We start from the raw sequence: 19,033 nt of genomic DNA on the forward strand, positions 1-19,033 counted from the left end.
GTTTAGAAGTTACCTTCAGTAACATCACATTATCTACTCATTGTAACATTACAGTTTGCTGAAGTAAACCAAGTCAATGGCTGTTTCAGTGTAAATGGTACCTGTTAAGTTACTGAATTCAGCTTGCAGTAAAGTATTCCATGGCACTGAGCACTCGACATGCAATATCCATACTGTTCCAATTCACCCTGTGTAGTTATTAACACAACCTTATCACATAATGCTTTGAATAGAAAGCAGTGCATTCAACTCAATGGAGAGTACAGTTCAATTTTGACTAAAATAGTACGTGCTAACATGATGTAAACCTTATTATTATACTCAGAATATGATTTATAACAGTCTGCAATCAATTATATGAATGTACTACCTAAGGTTTAGAAGTTGCCTTCAGTAACATCACATTATCTAGTCATTGTAACATTACAGTTTGCTGAAATAAACCAAGTCAATGGCTGTTCCAGTGTAAATGGTACCTGTAAAGTTATTGAATTCAGCTTGCGTATAAAGTATTCCATGGCACTGTGCACTCTACATGCAATATCCATACTGTTCCAATTCACCCTGTGTAGTTATGAACACAACCTTATCACAAAATGCTTTGAATAGAAAGCAGTGCATTCAACTCAATGGAGTGTACAGTTCAATTTTGCCTAAATGTAGTATTTGCTAACATGATGTAAACATTATTATACTCAGAATATGATTTAGTGTAGTCTGTAATCAATTATATGAATGTACTACCTAAGGTTTAGATGTTACTTTCAGTAACATCACATTATGCACTCAGTGTAACATTGCAGTTTCCTGAAGTAAACCAAGTCAATGGCTGTTCCACTGTAAATGGTACCTGGTAAGATATTGAATTCAGTTTACATTGGAGTATTCCATGGCACTGAGCACTCTACATGCAATATCCATAGAGTTCCAATTCACCCTGTGTAGTTATGAACACAACCTTATCACAAAATGCTTTGAATAGAAAGCAGTGCATTCAACTCAATGGAGTGTACAGTTCAATTTTGCCTAAAGGTAGTATGTGCTAACATGATGTAAACCTCATTATTATACTCAGAATATGATTTAGAGTACTCTGCAATCAATTATATGAATGTACTACCTAAGGTTTAGAGGTTACCTTCAGTAACATCACATTATCTACTTATGTAACATTACAGTTTGCTGAAGTAAACCAAGTCAATGGCTATTCCTGTGTAAATGGTACCTGTTAAGTTACTGAATTCAGCTGGCGTTAAAGTATTCCATGGCACTGAGCACTCGACATGCAATATACATACTGTTCCAATTCACCCTGTGTAGTTATGAATACAACCTTATCACATAATGCTTTGAATAGAAAGCAGTGCATTCAACTCAATGGAGTGTACAGTTCAATTTTGACTAAAATAGTATGTGCTAACATGATGCAAACCTCATTATTATACTCAGAATATGATTTAGAGTAGTCAATCAATTATATGAATGTACTACCTAAGGTTTAGAAGTTACCTTCAGTAACATCACATTATCTACTTTTTGTAACATTACAGTTTGCTGAAGTAAACCAAGTCAATGGCTGTTCCAGTGTAAATGGTACCTGTTAAGTTACTGAATTCAGCTTGCATTAAAGTATTCCATGGCACTGAGCACTCTACATGCAATACCCATACAGTTCCAATTCACCCTGTGCAGTTATGTACACAAACTTATCACAAAATGCTTTGAATTGAATGTAAAGCTTTCAACACAATGTAGTGTACAGTTCAATTTTGTTTAAAAGTGGTATGTGCTAACATGATGTAAACCTTATTATTATACTCAGAGTATGATTTAGAACAGTCTGCAATATATTATGTGAATGTACTACCTAAGGTTTAGAAGTTACCTTCAGTAACATCACATTATCTACTCATTGTAACATTACAGTTTGCTGAAGTAAACCAAGTCAATGGCTGTTTCAGTGTAAATGGTACCTGTTAAGTTACTGAATTCAGCTTGCAGTAAAGTATTCCATGGCACTGAGCACTCGACATGCAATATCCATACTGTTCCAATTCACCCTGTGTAGTTATTAACACAACCTTATCACATAATGCTTTGAATAGAAAGCAGTGCATTCAACTCAATGGAGAGTACAGTTCAATTTTGACTAAAATAGTATGTGCTAACATGATGCAAACCTCATTATTATACTCAGAATATGATTTAGAGTAGTCTGCAATCAATTATATGAATGTACTACCTAAGGTTTAGAAGTTACCTTCAGTAACATCACATTATCTACTTATTGTAACATTACAGTTTGCTGAAGTAAACCAAGTCAATAGCTGTTCCAGTGTAAATGGTACCTGTTAAGTTACTGAATTCAGCTTGCGTTAAAGTATTCCATGGCACTGAGCACTCGACATGCAATATCCATACTGTTCCAATTCACCCTGTGTAGTTATGAACACAACCTTATCACATAATGCTTTGAATAGAAAGCAGTGCATTCAACTCAATGGAGTGTACAGTTCAATTTTGCCTAAAAGTAGTAAGATCTAACATGATGTAAACCTCATTATTATACTCAGAATATGATTTAGTGTAGTCTGCAATCAATTATATGAATGTACTACCTAAGGTTTAGAAGTTACCTTCAGTAACATCACATTATCTACTTATTGTAACATTACAGTTTGCTGAAGTAAACAAAGTCAATGGCTGTTCCAGTGTAAATGGTACCTGTTAAGTTACTGAATTCAGCTTGCATTAAAGTATTCCATGGCACTGAGCACTCTACATGCAATATCCATACTGTTCCAATTCACCCTGTGTAGTTAAGAACACAACCTTATCACAAAATGCTTTGAATAGAAAGCAGTGCATTCAACTCAATGGAGTATACAGTTCAATTTTGCCTAAAATAGTATGTGCTAACATGATGGAAACCTTATTATTATACTCACAATATGATTTAGAGTAGTCTGCAATGAATTATATGAATGTACTACCAAAGGTTTAGAAGTTACCTTCAGTAACATCACATTATCTACTCATTGTAACATTAGAGTTTGCTGAAGTAAACCAACTCAATGGCTGTTCCACTGTAAATGTTACCTGTTAAGTTCCTGAATTCAGCTTGCGTTAAAGTATTCCATGGCACTGAGCACTCTACATGCAATATCCATACTGTTCCAATTCACCCTGTGTAGTTATGAACACAACCTTATCACAAAATGCTTTGAATAGAAAGCAGTGCATTCAACTCAATGGAGTGTACAGTTCAATTTTGCCTAAAAGTAGTATGTGCTAACATGATGTAAAACTCATTATTATACTCAGAATATGATTTAGCGTAGTCTGCAATCAATTATATGAATGTACTACCTAAGGTTTAGAAGTTACCTTCAGTAACATGACATTATCTACTTATTGTAACATTACAGTTTGCTGAAGTAAACCAAGTCAATGGCTGTTCCAGTGTAAATGGTACCTGTTAAGTTACTGAATTCAGCTTGCATTAAAGTATTCCATGGCACTGAGCACTCTACATGCAATATCCATACTGTTCCAATTCACCCTGTGTAGTTATTAACACAACCTTATCACAAAATGCTTTGAATGGAAAGCAGTGCATTCAACTCAATGGAGTGTACAGTTCAATTTTGCCTAAAAGTAGTAAGATCTGACATGATGTAAACCTCATTATTATACTCAGAATATGATTTAGTGTAGTCTGCAATCAATTATATGAATGTACTACCTAAGGTTTAGAAGTTACCTTCAGTAACATCACATTATCTACTTATTGTAACATTACAGTTTGCTGAAGTAAACAAAGTCAATGGCTGTTCCAGTGTAAATGGTACCTGTTAAGTTACTGAATTCAGCTTGCATTAAAGTATTCCATGGCACTGAGCACTCTACATGCAATATCCATACAGTTCCAATTCACCCTGTGCAGTTATGTACACAACCTTATCACAAAATGCTTTGAATTGAATGTAAAGCTTTCAGCACAATGTAGTGTACAGTTCAATTTTGTTTAAAAGTGGTATGTGCTAACATGATGTAAACCTTATTATTATACTCAATATGATTTAGAATAGTCTGCAATCAATTATATGAATGTACTACCTAAGGTTTAGAAGTTACCTTCAGTAACATCACATTATCTACTTATTGTAACATTACAGTTTGCTGAAGTAAACCAAGTCAATAGCTGTTCCAGTGTAAATGGTACCTGTTAAGTTACTGAATTCAGCTTGCGTTAAAGTATTCCATGGCACTGAGCACTCGACATGCAATATCCATACTGTTCCAATTCACCCTGTGTAGTTATGAACACAACCTTATCACATAATGCTTTGAATAGAATGCAGTGCATTCAACTGAATGGAGTGTACAGTTCAATTTTGCCTAAAAGTAGTAAGATCTAACATGATGTAAACCTCATTATTATACTCAGAATATGATTTAGTGTAGTCTGCAATCAATTATATGAATGTACTACCTAAGGTTTAGAAGTTACCTTCAGTAACATCACATTATCTACTTATTGTAACATTACAGTTTGCTGAAGTAAACAAAGTCAATGGCTGTTCCAGTGTAAATGGTACCTGTTAAGTTACTGAATTCAGCTTGCATTAAAGTATTCCATGGCACTGAGCACTCTACATGCAATATCCATACAGTTCCAATTCACCCTGTGCAGTTATGTACACAACCTTATCACAAAATGCTTTGAATTGAATGTAAAGCTTTCAGCACAATGTAGTGTACAGTTCAATTTTGTTTAAAAGTGGTATGTGCTAACATGATGTAAACCTTATTCTTATACTCAGAATATGATTTAGAATAGTCTGCAATCAATTATATGAATGTACTACCTAAGGTTTAGAAGTTACCTTCAGTAACATCACATTATCTACTCATTGTAAAATTACAGTTTGCTGAAGTAAACCAAATCAATGGCTGTTCCAGTGTAAATGGTACCTGTTAAGTTACTGAATTCAGCTTGCATTAAAGTATTCCATGGCACTGAGCACTCTACATGCAATATCCATACTGTTCCAATTCACCCTGTGTAGTTATGAACACAACCTTATCACAAAATGCTTTGAATAGAAAGCAGTGCATTCAACTCAATGGAGTGTACAGTTCAATTTTGCCTAAAAGTAGTATGTGCTAACATGATGTAAAACTCATTATTATACTCAGAATATGATTTAGCGTAGTCTGCAATCAATTATATGAATGTACTACCTAAGGTTTAGAAGTTACCTTCAGTAACATGACATTATCTACTTATTGTAACATTACAGTTTGCTGAAGTAAACCAAGTCAATGGCTGTTCCAGTGTAAATGGTACCTGTTAAGTTACTGAATTCAGCTTGCATTAAAGTATTCCATGGCACTGAGCACTCTACATGCAATATCCATACTGTTCCAATTCACCCTGTGTAGTTATTAACACAACCTTATCACAAAATGCTTTGAATGGAAAGCAGTGCATTCAACTCAATGGAGTGTACAGTTCAATTTTGCCTAAAAGTAGTAAGATCTGACATGATGTAAACCTCATTATTATACTCAGAATATGATTTAGTGTAGTCTGCAATCAATTATATGAATGTACTACCTAAGGTTTAGAAGTTACCTTCAGTAACATCACATTATCTACTTATTGTAACATTACAGTTTGCTGAAGTAAACAAAGTCAATGGCTGTTCCAGTGTAAATGGTACCTGTTAAGTTACTGAATTCAGCTTGCATTAAAGTATTCTATGGCACTGAGCACTCTACATGCAATATCCATACAGTTCCAATTCACCCTGTGCAGTTATGTACACAACCTTATCACAAAATGCTTTGAATTGAATGTAAAGCTTTCAGCACAATGTAGTGTACAGTTCAATTTTGTTTAAAAGTGGTATGTGCTAACATGATTTAAACCTTATTATTATACTCAGAATATGATTTAGAATAGTCTGCAATCAATTATATGAATGTACTACCAAAGGTTTAGAAGTTACCTTCAGTAACATCACATTATCTACTCATTGTAACATTACAGTTTGCTGAAGTAAACCAACTCAATGGCTGTTCCACTGTAAATGTTACCTGTTAAGTTACTGAATTCTGCTTGCATTAAAGTATTCCATGGCAGTGAGCACTCTACATGCAATATCCATACAGTTCCAATTGACCCTGTGTAGTTATGAACACAACCTTATCACAAAATGCTTTGAATTGAAAGTAAAGCTTTCAACACAATGTAGTGTACAGTTCAATTTTGTTTAAAAGTGGTACGTGCTAACATGATGTAAACCTTATTATTATACTCAGAATATGATTTATAACAGTCTGCAATCAATTATATGAATGTACTACCTAAGGTTTAGACGTTACCTTCAGTAACATCACATTATCTAGTCATTGTAACATTACAGTTTGCTGAAATAAACCAAGTCAATGGCTGTTCCAGTGTAAATGGTACCTGTAAAGTTATTGAATTCAGCTTGCGTATAAAGTATTCCATGGCACTGTGCACTCTACATGCAATATCCATACTGTTCCAATTCACCCTGTGTAGTTATGAACACAACCTTATCACAAAATGTTTTGAATAGAAAGCAGTGCATTCAACTCAATGGAGTGTACAGTTCAATTTTGCCTAAAAGTAGTATGTGCTAACATGATGTAAACCTCATTATTATACTCAGAATAAGATTTAGAGTAGTCTGCAATCAATTATATGAATGTACTACCTAAGGTTTAGAAGTTACCTTCAGTAACATCACATTATCTACTTATTGTAACATTACAGTTTGCTGAAGTAAACCAAGTCAATGGCTGTTCCAGTGTAAATGGTACCTGTTAAGTTACTGAATTCAGCTTGTGTTAAAGTATTCCATGGCACTGAGCACTCGACATGCAATATCCATACTGTTCCAATTCACCCTGTGTAATTATGAACACAACCTTATCACATAATGCTTTGAATAGAAAGCAGTGCATTCAACTCAATGGAGTGTACAGTTCAATTTTGCCTAAAATAGTATGTGCTAACATGATGCAAACCTCATTATTATACTCACAATATGATTTAAAGTAGTCTGCAATGAATTATATGAATGTACTACCAAAGGTTTAGAAGTTACCTTCAGTAACATCACATTATCTACTCATTGTATCATTACAGTTTGCTGAAGTAAACCAAGTCAATGGCGGTTCCAGTGTAAATGGTACCTGTTAAGTTACTGAATTCAGCTTGCGTTAAAGTAATCCATGGCACTGAGCACTCTACATGTAATATCCATACTGTTCCAATTCACCCTGTGTAGTTAAGAACACAACCTTATCACAAAATGCTTTGAATAGAAAGCAGTGCATTCAACTCAATGGAGTGTACAGTTCAATTTTGCCTAAAGGTAGTATGTGCTAACATGATGTAAACCTCATTATTATACTCAGAATATGATTTAGAGTAGTCTGCAATCAATTATATGAATGTACTACCTAAGGTTTAGAGGTTACCTTCAGTAACATCACATTATCTACTTATTGTAACATTACAGTTTGCTGAAGTAAACCAAGTCAATGGCTATTCCAGTGTAAATGGTACCTGTTAAGTTACTGAATTCAGCTTGCGTTAAAGTATTCCATGGCACTGAGCACTCGACATGCAATATCCATACTGTTCCAATTCACCCTGTGCAGTTATGAATACAAACTTATCACAAAATGCTTTGAATTGAAAGTAAAGTTTTCAACACAATGTAGTGTACAGTTCAATTTTGTTTAAAAGTGGTATGTGCTAACATGATGTAAACCTTATTATTATACTCAGAATATGATTTATAACAGTCTGCAATCAATTATATGAATGTACTACCTAAGGTTTAGAAGTTACCTTCAGTAACATCACATTATCTAGTCATTGTAACATTACTGTTTGCTGAAATAAACCAAGTCAATGGCTGTTCCAGTGTAAATGGTACCTGTAAAGTTATTGAATTCAGCTTGCGTTAAAGTATTCCATGGCACTGTGCACTCTACATGCAATATCCATACTGTTCCAATTCACCCTGTGTAGTTATGAACACAACCTTATCACAAAATTATTTGAATAGAAAGCAGTGCATTCAACTCAATGGAGTGTACAGTTCAATTTTGCCTAAAAGTAGTATGTGCTAACATGATGTAAACATTATTATACTCAGAATATGATTTAGTGTAGTCTGCAATCAATTATATGAATGTACTACCTAAGGTTTAGAAGTTACCTTCAGTAACATCACATTATCTACTCATTGTATCATTACAGTTTGCTGAAGTAAACCAAGTCAATGGCGGTTCCAGTGTAAATGGTACCTGTTAAGTTACTGAATTCAGCTTGCGTTAAAGTATTCCATGGCACTGAGCACTCTACATGTAATATCCATACTGTTCCAATTCACCCTGTGTAGTTAAGAACACAACCTTATCACAAAATGCTTTGAATAGAAAGCAGTGCATTCAACTCAATGGAGTGTACAGTTCAATTTTGCCTAAAAGTAGTATGTGCTAACATGATGTAAACCTCATTATTATACTCAGAATATGATTTAGAGTAGTCTGCAATCATTTATATGAATGTACTACCTAAGGTTTAGAGGTTACCTTCTGTAACATCACATTATCTACTTATTGTAACATTACAGTTTGCTGAAGTAAACCAAGTCAATGGCTGTTCCAGTGTAAATGGTACCTGTTAAGTTACTGAATTCAGCTTGCGTTAAAGTATTCCATGGCACTGAGCACTCGACATGCAATATCCATACTGTTCCAATTCACCCTGTGTCGTTATGAATACAACCTTATCACATAATGCTTTGAATAGAAAGCAGTGCATTCAACTCAATGGAGTGTACAGTTCAATTTTGACTAAAATAGTATGTGCTAACATGATGCAAACCTCATTATTATACTCAGAATATGATTTAGAGTAGTCTGCAATCAATTATATGAATGTACTACCTAAGGTTTAGAAGTTACCTTCAGTAACATCACATTATCTACTTTTTGTAACATTACAGTTTGCTGAAGTAAACCAAGTCAATGGCTGTTCCAGTGTAAATGGTACCTGTTAAGTTACTGAATTCAGCTTGTGTTAAAGTATTCCATGGCACTGAGCACTCGACATGCAATATCCATACTGTTCCAATTCACCCTGTGTAGTTATGAACACAACCTTATCACATAATGCTTTGAATACAAAGCAGTGCATTCAACTCAATGGAGTGTACAGTTCAATTTTGCCTAAAATAGTATGTGCTAACATGATGCAAACCTCATTATTATACTCACAATATGATTTAAAGTAGTCTGCAATGAATTATATGAATGTACTACCAAAGGTTTAGAAGTTACCTTCAGTAACATCACATTATCTACTCATTGTAACAGTACAGTTTGCTGAAGTAAACCAACTCAATGGCAGTTCCACTGTAAATGTTACCTGTTAAGTTCCTGAATTCAGCTTGCATTAAAGTATTCCATGGCACTGAGCACTCTACATGCAATACCCATACAGTTCCAATTCACCCTGTGCAGCTATGTACACAAACTTATCACAAAATGCTTTGAATTGAATGTAAAGCTTTCAACACAATGTAGTGTACAGTTCAATTTTGTTTAAAAGTGGTATGTGCTAACATGATGTAAACCTCATTATTATACTCACAATATGATTTAGAGTAGTCTGCAATCAATTATATGAATGTACTACCTAAGGTTTAGAAGTTACCTTCTGTAACATCACATTATCTACTTTTTGTAACATTACAGTTTGCTGAAGTAAACCAAGTCAATGGCTGTTCCAGTGTAAATGGTACCTGTTAAGTTACTGAATTCAGCTTGTGTTAAAGTATTCCATGGCACTCACTCGACATGCAATATCCATACTGTTCCAATTCACCCTGTGTAGTTATGAACACAACCTTATCACATAATGCTTTGAATACAAAGCAGTGCATTCAACTCAATGGAGTGTACAGTTCAATTTTGCCTAAAATAGTATGTGCTAACATGATGCAAACCTCATTATTATACTCACAATATGATTTAAAGTAGTCTGCAATGAATTATATGAATGTACTACCAAAGGTTTAGAAGTTACCTTCAGTAACATCACATTATCTACTCATTGTAACAGTACAGTTTGCTGAAGTAAACCAACTCAATGGCAGTTCCACTGTAAATGTTACCTGTTAAGTTCCTGAATTCAGCTTGCATTAAAGTATTCCATGGCACTGAGCACTCTACATGCAATACCCATACAGTTCCAATTCACCCTGTGCAGTTATGTACACAAACTTATCACAAAATGCTTTGAATTGAATGTAAAGCTTTCAACACAATGTAGTGTACAGTTCAATTTTGTTTAAAAGTGGTATGTGCTAACATGATGTAAACCTCATTATTATACTCACAATATGATTTAGAGTAGTCTGCAATGAATTATATGAATTTACTACCTAAGGTTTAGAAGTTACCTTCTGTAACATCACATTATCTACTCATTGTAACATTACAGTTTGCTGAAGTAAACCAAGTCAATGGCGGTTCCAGTGTAAATGGTACCTGTTAAGTTACTGAATTCAGCTTGCGTTAAAGTATTCCATGGCACTGAGCACTCTACATGCAATATCCATACTGTTCCAATTCACCCTGTGTAGTTATGAACACAACCTTATCACAAAATGCTTTGAATAGAAAGCAGTGCATTCAACTCAATGGAGTGTACAGTTCAATTTTGCCTAAATGTAGTATGTGCTAACATGATGTAAACATTATTATACTCAGAATATGATTTAGTGTAGTCTGTAATCAATTATATGAATGTACTACCTAAGGTTTAGAAGTTACCTTCAGTAACATCACATTATCTACTCATTGTATCATTACAGTTTGCTGAAGTAAACCAAGTCAATGGCGGTTCCAGTGTAAATGGTACCTGTTAAGTTACTGAATTCAGCTTGCGTTAAGGTATTCCATGGCACTGAGCACTCTACACGTAATATCCATACTGTTCCAATTCACCCTGTGTAGTTAAGAACACAACCTTATCACAAAATGCTTTGAATAGAAAGCAGTGCATTCAACTCAATGGAGTCTACAGTTCAATTTTGCCTAAAGGTAGTATGTGCTAACATGATGTAAACCTCATTATTATACTCAGAATATGATTTAGAGTAGTCTGCAATCAATTATATGAATGTACTACCTAAGGTTTAGAGGTTGCCTTCAGTAACATCACATTATCTACTTATTGTAACATTACAGTTTGCTGAAGTAAACCAAGTCAATGGCTATTCCAGTGTAAATGGTACCTGTTAAGTTACTGAATTCAGCTTGCGTTAAAGTATTCCATGGCACTGAGCACTCGACATGCAATATCCATACTGTTCCAATTCACCCTGTGTAGTTATGAATACAACCTTATCACATAATGCTTTGAATAGAAAGCAGTGCATTCAACTCAATGGAGTGTACAGTTCAATTTTGACTAAAATAGTATGTGCTAACATGATGCAAACCTCATTATTATACTCAGAATATGATTTAGAGTAGTCTGCAATCAATTATATGAATGTACTACCTAAGGTTTAGAAGTTACCTTCAGTAACATCACATTATCTACTTTTTGTAACATTACAGTTTGCTGAAGTAAACCAAGTCAATAGCTGTTCCAGTGTAAATGGTACCTGTTAAGTTACTGAATTCAGCTTGCATTAAAGTATTCCATGGCACTGAGCACTCTACATGCAATACCCATACAGTTCCAATTCACCCTGTGCAGTTATGTACACAAACTTATCACAAAATGCTTTGAATTGAAAGTAAAGTTTTCAACACAATGTAGTGTACAGTTCAATTTTGTTTAAAAGTGGTATGTGCTAACATGATGTTGTAGCGGTGTGCTACAAACAGCGCTAAAATTACGACACGGAGTCGGTAACTGCAGTCGAAGGAAAAACTTTATTCGAAAACTTCAGCCTCACTTTTAAGCCTCTGTCAACCGGCCCCCCATGGCGAAGAGGCTCCAAAGCTCTGTGCTCGCAAACCCCCGTAGGCTATCTAATTGTGAGTCGGTTCGCATACGCTAGGAAATGAGCCGCCACATAACCCCCCCCCAGAACCGGCGATACACCCCCCAATGTCCACAGCCTGGGCCAGAACCTGCTTGGGAGGTCGGCCTCTGCGCCGAGGCGCCGGAAACTCGGCCGGTTGCGCCAGGTCCACATGGGCCGGCTTGAGGCGGTCCACCGTGAAAACCTCCTCCTTCCCCCCAACGTCCAGCACGAACGTGGACCCGTTGTTCCGGAGCACCGTAAACGGCCCCTCGTATGGCCGCTGCAGCGGTGGCCGATGCCCGCCCCTTCGTACAAACACAAACTTACAGTTCTGTAGGTCTTTGGGTACGCAGGTCGGGTGCCGCCCATGCTGTGAAGTGGGTATGGGGGCCAGGTTACCGAGCTTCTCGCGAAGTCTGCCCAGGACTGCAGCGGGTTCTTCCTCTTTCCCCCTCGGGGCTGGTAGGAACTCCCCGGGGACGGCCAGGGGCGCGCCGTATACCAACTCGGCCGACGAGGCGTGCAGGTCGTCCTTGGGCGCTGTGCGGATGCCGAGAAGGACCCAGGGAAGCTCGTCCGCCCAGTTGGCTCCTCGCAGGCGGGCCATGAGGGCCGACTTCAGGTGACGGTGGAAACGCTCCACTAGCCCGTTCGACTGTGGGTGGTAGGCAGTGGTGTGGTGCAGCTGAGTCCCCAAAAGGCTGGCCATAGCTGACCACAGGCTGGAGGTGAACTGGGCGCCTCTGTCGGAGGTAACGTGGGCTGGTACACCAAAGCGGGATATCCAGGTGGCGATCAGGGCTCGGGCGCAAGATTCGGAGGTGGTGTCGGTGAGCGGGACCGCCTCTGGCCATCTTGTGAACCGGTCCACGATAGTCAGGAGGTAACGCGCTCCGCGCGACACTGGCAGGGGGCCCACGATATCCACATGAATGTGGTCGAAACGCCGGTGGGCGGGATGGAACTGCTGCGGTGGGGCTTTGGTGTGCCGCTGAACCTTGGCCGTCTGGCAGTGCATGCACGTCCTGGCCCATTCACTGACCTGTTTGCGGAGTCCGTGCCAAACGAACCTGCTGGAAACCATCCGGACAGTTGTCCGGATGGAGGGATGCGCCAAGTTATGAATGGAGTCGAAAACACGTCGCCGCCAGGCTGCGGGGACGACCGGACGGGGCTGGTTGGTGGCGACGTCACAGAGTAGGGTCCTCTCACCTGGGCCCACGGGGAAGTCCTGGAGCTGCAAACCAGAGACTGCAGTCCTGTAACTCGGAATCTCCTCATCTACCTGCTGTGCCGCTGCCAGTGCCTCAAAGTCTACCCCTTGGGAAAGGGCATGAACGGTAGGGCGAGAGAGCGCATCCGCCACGACATTGTCCTTACCCGAGACGTGCCGGACATCCGTTGTGTATTCAGAGATGTAGGACAGGTGGCGTTGCTGGCGGGATGACCCGGGGTCGGATGCCTTCGTAAACGCAAAGGTAAGCGGTTTGTGGTCCGTGAACGCGGTGAAGGGCCGACCTTCTAGGAAGTACCTGAAATGCCGGATTGCCAGGTAGAGCGCCAACAGTTCCCGGTCAAAAGCACTGTACTTGAGCTCGGGTGGCCGCAGGTGTTTGCTGAAAAACGCCAGGGGTTGCCAGCGACCTGCGATGAGCTGCTCCAGCACCCCACCGACTGCCGTGTTTGATGCGTCCACTGTGAGGGCGGTAGGGGTGTCCATTCTGGGATGTACTAGCATTGCGGCGTCAGCCAAAGCTTCCTTCGTTTGAACGAAAGCGGCGGCGGACTCCTCGTCCCAGGTAATGTCCTTGCTCGGACCCGACATCAGGGCGAACAGGGGGCGCATGATCCGGGCAGCTGAAGGGAGGAAGCGGCGGTAGAAATTGACCATACCTACGAATTCCTGAAGGCCTTTGACCGTGGTGGGTCGGGGGAAGTGGCGGACCGCATCTACCTTAGCGGGCAGAGGGGTTGCCCCGTCTTTAGTAATCCTGTGGCCCAGGAAGTCAATGGTATCAAGTCCGAACTGGCATTTGGCAGGGTTAATTGTAAGACCGTACTCACTCAGTCGGGCGCAGAGTTGACGGAGGTGGGACAGATGCTCCTGACGACTGCCGCTGGCTATGAGGATGTCATCCAAATAGATGAACGCGAAGTCCAGGTCCCGTCCCACCGCGTCCATTAACCGCTGGAACGTCTGTGCGGCATTCTTCAGGCCGAACGGCATGCGGAGGAACTCGAAGAGGCCAAACGGGGTGATGAGAGCCGTCTTGGGGACGTCGTCAGGATGCATCGGGATTTGATGGTACCCTCGGACAAGGTCGACCTTGGAGAAGATCCGGGCGCCGTGCAGGTTTGCCGCAAAGTCCTGAATGTGCGGCACAGGGTAGCGGTCCGGTGTGGTAGCCTCGTTCAGCCTGCGGTAGTCGCCGCACGGTCTCCAGCCCCCCGTCGCTTTGGGCACCATGTGCAGGGGGGAAGCCCAGGGGCTGTCGGACCGCCGGATGATCCCCAATTCCTCCATTCTCTGGAACTCCTCCTTCGCCAGTCGGAGCTTGTCCGGGGGAAGCCGCCGAGCACGGGCATGGAGGGGTGGTCCCTGTGTCGGGATGTGGTGCTGTACGCCGTGCCTGGGCATGGCTGCTGTGAACTGCGGTGCCAGAACCGATGGGAACTCCGCCAGGACCCTGGTGAAGTCGTTGTCGGACAGCGTGATGGAGCCGAGGTGAGGGGCTGGCAACTGGGCCGCGCCCAGGGAGAACGTCTGAAAGGTCTCGGCGTGTACCAGTCTCTTCCTGGGCAGGTCAACCAGCAGGCTGTGAGCTCGCAAAAAATCCGCACCCAGAAGCGGTTGGGCTACGGCGGCCAGTGTGAAGTCCCACGTGAACTGGCTGGGGCCGAACTGTAGCTGCACCTGACGGGTGCCATAGGTCCTTACTGTGCTGCCATTCACGGCCCTCAGGGGGGGACCCGATGCCCTGCTGCGAGTGTCGTAACTTGTCGGAGGTAAAACGCTGACCTCAGCCCCAGTATCGACCAGAAAGCGGCGTCCCGACCTGCTATCCCACACATACAGGAGGCTATCCCGATGGCCAGCCGCCGTAGCCATCAGCGGCGGCTGGCCCTGGCGTTTCCCGGGAACTTGCAGGGCGGGCGGCAACGGCGGGCTTCTGCGCCCCACCGCTGGTGGTAGAAGCACCAGTGTTCCTTGGGCCGGGGGTTGGCGGGCTCTGCGGCCGGGCCTGGACTGGTTTGCTGCCGGGAGCGTGGCTGGGAGATCTGTGCGATGGACGCCCCGCTCACCTTTTTGGCGTTCCACAGCAAGTCCGCCCGGGCTGCCACCTTCCGGGGGTCACTGAAATCCGCGTCGGACAGCAGCAGGCGTATGTCCTCGGGCAGCTGCTCCAGGAATGCCTGCTCAAACATGAGGCCTGTGTGTCCCTCGGCCAGAGACAACATCTCATTCATTAAAGCCGATGGAGGTCTGTCGCCCAAGCCATCCAGGTGCAGTAAACGGGCAGCCCGCTCGCGCCGTGAGAGTCCGAAAGTCCTGAGGAGCAGGGCTTTGAATTCCGTGTACTTGCCGTCTGCCGGGGGCGACTGTACGAACTCCGCGACCTGGGCAGCTGTGTCCTGGTCGAGGGAGCCCACCACGTAGTAGTAGCGGGTGTCTTCTGAGGTGATCCGGCGAACGTGGAATTGGGCTTCGGCTTGCTGGAACCATAGGTCCGGGCGCTGTGTCCAGAAACCCGGCAGTTTCAACGAAACCGCATGAACAGAGGCGGCGTCGGTCATTTCTGGTCCAAAAATCGTTTGGACCGTCGGGGTCACCAATTGTAGCGGTGTGCTACAAACAGCGCTAAAATTACGACACGGAGTCGGTAACTGCAGTCGAAGGAAAAACTTTATTCGAAAACTTCAGCCTCACTTTTAAGCCTCTGTCAACCGGCCCCCCATGGCGAAGAGGCTCCAAAGCTCTGTGCTCGCAAACCCCCGTAGGCTATCTAATTGTGAGTCGGTTCGCATACGCTAGGAAATGAGCCGCCACAATGTAAACCTTATTATTATACTCAGAATATGATTTATAACAGTCTGCAATCAATTATATGAATGTACTACCTAAGGTTTAGAAGTTACCTTCAGTAACATCACATTATCTAGTCATTGTAACATTACTGTTTGCTGAAATAAACCAAGTCAATGGCTGTTCCAGTGTAAATGGTACCTGTAAAGTTATTGAATTCAGCTTGCGTTAAAGTATTCCATGGCACTGTGCACTCTACATGCAATATCCATACTGTTCCAATTCACCCTGTGTAGTTATGAACACAACCTTATCACAAAATGCTTTGAATAGACAGCAGTGCATTCAACTCAATGGAGTGTACTGTTCAATTTTGCCTAAAAGTAGTATGTGCTAACATGATGTAAACATTATTATACTCAGAATATGATTTAGTGTAGTCTGCAATCAATTATATGAATGTACTACCTAAGGTTTAGAAGTTACCTTCAGTAACATCACATTATCTACTCATTGTATCATTACAGTTTGCTGAAGTAAACCAAGTCAATGGCGGTTCCAGTGTAAATGGTACCTGTTAAGTTACTGAATTCTGCTTGCGTTAAAGTATTCCATGGCACTGAGCACTCTACATGTAATATCCATACTGTTCCAATTCACCCTGTGTAGTTAAGAACACAACCTTATCACAAAATGCTTTGAATAGAAAGCAGTGCATTCAACTCAATGGAGTGTACAGTTCAATTTTGCCTAAAAGTAGTATGTGCTAACATGATGTAAACCTCATTATTATACTCAGAATATGATTTAGAGTAGTCTGCAATCAATTATATGAATGTACTACCTAAGGTTTAGAGGTTACCTTCTGTAACATCACATTATCTACTTATTGTAACATTACAGTTTGCTGAAGTAAACCAAGTCAATGGCTGTTCCAGTGTAAATGGTACCTGTTAAGTTACTGAATTCAGCTTGCGTTAAAGTATTCCATGGCACTGAGCACTCGACATGCAATATCCATACTGTTCCAATTCACCCTGTGTCGTTATGAATACAACCTTATCACATAATGCTTTGAATAGAAAGCAGTGCATTCAACTCAATGGAGTGTACAGTTCAATTTTGACTAAAATAGTATGTGCTAACATGATGCAAACCTCATTATTATACTCAGAATATGATTTAGAGTAGTCTGCAATCAATTATATGAATGTACTACCTAAGGTTTAGAAGTTACCTTCAGTAACAGCACATTATCTACTTTTTGTAACATTACAGTTTGCTGAAGTAAACCAAGTCAATGGCTGTTCCAGTGTAAATGGTACCTGTTAAGTTACTGAATTCAGCTTGCATTAAAGTATTCCATGGCACTGAGCACTCTACATGCAATACCCATACAGTTCCAATTCACCCTGTGCAGTTATATGTACACAAACTTATCACAAAATGCTTTGAATTGAATGTAAAGCTTTCAACACAATGTAGTGTACAGTTCAACTTTGCCTAAAAGTAGTATGTGCTAACATGATGTAAACCTCATTATTATACTCACAATATGATTTAGAGTAGTCTGCAATGAATTATATGAATGTACTACCTAAGGTTTAGAAGTTACCTTCAGTAACATCACATTATCTACTCATTGTAACATTACAGTTTGCTGAAGTAAACCAAGTCAATGGCGGTTCCAGTGTAAATGGTACCTGTTAATTTACTGAATTCAGCTTGCGTTAAAGTATTCCATGGCACTGAGCACTCTACATGTAATATCCATACTGTTCCAATTCACCCTGTGTAGTTAAGAACACAACCTTATCACAAAATGCTTTGAATAGAAAGCAGTGCATTCAACTCAATGGAGTGTTCAGTTCAATTTTGCCTAAAAGTAGTAAGTGCTAACATGATGTAAACCTGATTATTATACTCAGAATATGATTTAGTGTAGTCTGCAATCAATTATATGAATGTACTACCTAAGGTTTAGAAGTTACCTTCAGTAACATCACATTATCTACTTATTGTAACATTACAGTTTGCTGAAGTAAACAAAGTCAATGCCTGTTCCAGTGTAAATGGTACCTGTTAAGTTACTGAATTCAGCTTGCATTAAAGTATTCCATGGCACTGAGCACTCTACATGCAATATCCATACAGTTCCAATTCACCCTGTGCAGTTATGTACACAACCTTATCACAAAATGCTTTGAATTGAATGTAAAGCTTTCAACACAATGTAGTGTACAGTTCAATTTTGTTTAAAAGTGGTATGTGCTAACATGATGTAAACCTTATTATTATACTCAGAATATGATTTAGAACAGTCTGCAATCAATTATATGAATGTACTACCTAAGGTTTAGAAGTTACCTTCAGTAACATCACATTATCTACTCATTGTAACATTACAGTTTGCTGAAGTAAACCAAGTCAATGGCTGTTCCAGTGTAAATGGTACCTGTTAAGTTACTGAATTCAGCTTGCGTTAAAGTATTCCATGGCACTGAGCACTCTACATGTAATATCCATACTGTTCCAATTCACCCTGTGTAGTTAAGAACACAACCTTATCACAAAATGCTTTGAATAGAAAGCAGTGCATTCAACTCAATGGAGTGTTCAGTTCAATTTTGCCTAAAAGTAGTAAGTGCTAACATGATGTAAACCTGATTATTATACTCAGAATATGATTTAGTGTAGTCTGCAATCAATTATATGAATGTACTACCTAAGGTTTAGAAGTTACCTTCAGTAACATCACATTATCTACTTATTGTAACATTACAGTTTGCTGAAGTAAACCAAGTCAATGGCTGTTCCAGTGTAAATGGTACCTGTTAAGTTACTGAATTCAGCTTGCATTAAAGTATTCCATGGCACTGAGCACTCTACATGCAATATCCATACAGTT

The sequence above is a fragment of the Hypanus sabinus genome, chromosome 26 (assembly GCF_030144855.1).
Source record: "Hypanus sabinus isolate sHypSab1 chromosome 26, sHypSab1.hap1, whole genome shotgun sequence".
In the NCBI taxonomy this organism is placed as follows: Eukaryota; Metazoa; Chordata; class Chondrichthyes; order Myliobatiformes; family Dasyatidae; genus Hypanus; species Hypanus sabinus.